The sequence below is a fragment of the Somniosus microcephalus genome, unplaced genomic scaffold, assembly GCF_052327205.1.
Source record: "Somniosus microcephalus isolate GS21.2 unplaced genomic scaffold, FLI_Smic_1.0 scaffold134, whole genome shotgun sequence".
In the NCBI taxonomy this organism is placed as follows: domain Eukaryota; kingdom Metazoa; phylum Chordata; class Chondrichthyes; order Squaliformes; family Somniosidae; genus Somniosus; species Somniosus microcephalus.
Window position 1 is genome coordinate 120,001 of NW_028225321.1, and position 2,500 is coordinate 122,500.

A 2,500-nucleotide genomic window follows, 5' to 3' on the forward strand; every position below is an offset into this window, starting at 1 on the left:
AGCATGACCAAGTAGGTGCGCTTGCGAGATATCTAGAGCCATAATGCAAAGTGCGTAAAAAAGATTAAGCCAGGTAGGAGTCGAGCCTACAATCTTCTGATCCGTAGTGAGACGCGTTATCCATTGCGCCACTGGCACATCCTCTCCAGAGCAGCGGGCAACTCACAGTCCCACAACACTGCGGCATCAGCAGGTACACCAGGCCGCGAGCGTCAAAAGGCGCACGGCGGACAATCACCAAAGCGAGACACCTTTGCCGCTTCCCTTCGATTTTCAGGTGGTAGAGCGGAGGACTGCAGTGGAAAAAAAGCAAAGCAAAGTCGTCGTTAGGTCGCTGGTTCGACTCCGGCTTGAAGGAGCGGGCGTTCTTGTGCAGTAAGTGAGCGGTAAGGAGCATTTTGCTCAAGGCAGTGCTCTTAACTTGACGCTAGTTTACATGTTGCTGCTAAGGCACAGGACACCTCCATTGCTTGAGCAGTTGCATCTGCACACCAGCAGGGAGTGCCTTTGAGCAGCAACGCACCAAAACACCCAGCACTCTCTTTCAGGCAAAGCCTCAGGCAAAAGAATTCTTCTATCAGTCAGACAGGGCTCTCGGCTGCTCCCTCACGCTCGTGGCGGCTGCTACTTTCCGGTCACCTCGCTTCCCTTCCGGCGGCTCGGGCTCTTTCTCGGCTTCTTTCCCCATTTCTCTGACTTCCCGCCCTGCCGTTGCTCGGTAACGCCGATTGGAGCAAAGCGTTGAAAGAGATCAGGGAGCGGGCTAACCCGAAGCAGGAGATCCCTGCTGGTGGCGCAGCAACTCAGAGGCGAGTGCTAAGGAGCTACTGAGAAGCAAACTTGGTGCAACTGCAAGAAGTAGCTGGGGAATTAGCTCAAATGGTAGAGCGCTCGCTTCGCATGTGAGAGGTAGCGGGATCGATGCCCGCATTCTCCACTCCTCTTTTGGCTCGGGGCAATGGCTCAAACACAACAGTGGTGTCAGCTGTCGGTGAACCCGTGTACTTCCGAAGTGTCTCCACACGCTGAGGTGCAGAGGGGGGCCAAGGGACATCAAATCCTTTGGTGTGCTTTAGCAGCAAGACTTGTCGATAGTCTTGTGCAGCAAGACTTGTCGATAGTCTTGTGCAGCCAAAATGGAAAGCTGAGATGAGGGATAAAAAAGCTTTGCAAGTATCAATGCCTTCTCTGAGGATTGAACTCAGGATCTTTAGATTATGAGACTGACGCGCTGCCTACTGCGCTAAGAAGGCACTGGCCGTGCAAACTGCTGGGCAGCATGACCAAGTAGGTGCGCTTGCGAGGCATCTAGAGCCATAATGCAAAGTGCGTAAAAAAGATTAAGCCAGGTAGGAGTCGAACCTACAATCTTCTGATCCGTAGTGAGACGCGTTATCCATTGCGCCACTGGCACAGCCTCTCCAGAGCAGCGGGCAACTCACAGTCCCACAACACTGCGGCATCAGCAGGTACACCAGGCCGCGAGCGTCAAAAGGCGCACGGCGGACAATCACCAAAGCGAGACACCTTTGCCGCTTCCTTCGATTTTCAGGTGGTAGAGCGGAGGACTGCAGTGGAAAAAAAGCAAAGCAAAGTCGTCGTTAGGTCGCTGGTTCGACTCCGGCTTGAAGGAGCGGGCGTTCTTGTGCAGTAAGTGAGCGGTAAGGAGCATTTTGCTCAAGGCAGTGCTCTTAACTTGACGCTAGTTTACATGTTGCTGCTAAGGCACAGGACACCTCCATTGCTTGAGCAGTTGCATCTGCACACCAGCAGGGAGTGCCTTTGAGCAGCAACGCACCAAAACACCCAGCACTCTCTTTCAGGCAAAACCTCAGGCAAAAGAAGTCGTCTATCAGTCAGACAGGGCTCTCGGCTGCTCCCTCAGGTTCGTGGCGGCTGCTACTTTCCGGTCACCTCGCTTCCCTTCTGCCGGCTCGGGCTCTTTCTCGGCTTCTTTCCCCATTTCTCTGACTTCCCGCCCTGCCGTTGCTCGGTAACGCCGATTGGAGCAAAGCGTTGAAAGAGATCAGGGAGCGGGCTAACCCGAAGCAGGAGATCCCTGCTGGTGGCGCAGCAACTCAGAGGCGAGTGCTAAGGAGCTACTGAGAAGCAAACTTGGTGCAACTGCAAGAAGTAGCTGGGGAATTAGCTCAAATGGTAGAGCGCTCGCTTCGCATGTGAGAGGTAGCGGGATCGATGCCCGCATTCTCCACTCCTCTTTTGGCTCGGGGCAATGGCTCAAACACAACAGTGGTGTCAGCTGTCGGTGAACCCGTGTACTTCCGAAGGTTCTCCACACGCTGAGGTACAGAGGGGCCAAGGGACATCAAATCCTTTGGTGTGCCGTAGCAGCAAGTCTTGTCGATAGTCTTGTGCAGCAAAAATGGAAAGCTGAGATGAGGGATAAAAATGCTTTGCAAGTATCAATGCCTTCTCTGAGGATCGAACTCAGGACCTTCAGATTATGAGACTGACGCGCTGCCTACTGCGCTAAGAAGGC

General features: G+C 53.8%; 1 non-coding gene across 1 annotated transcript; it reads right to left on the reverse strand.

Moving 5' to 3' along the window:
- Positions 1 to 2,427: 2,427 nt before the first annotated feature.
- On the reverse strand, positions 2,428 to 2,500 carry trnam-cau (transfer RNA methionine (anticodon CAU)). The gene has a single exon. It is a non-coding gene; the product is annotated as a tRNA-Met (tRNA).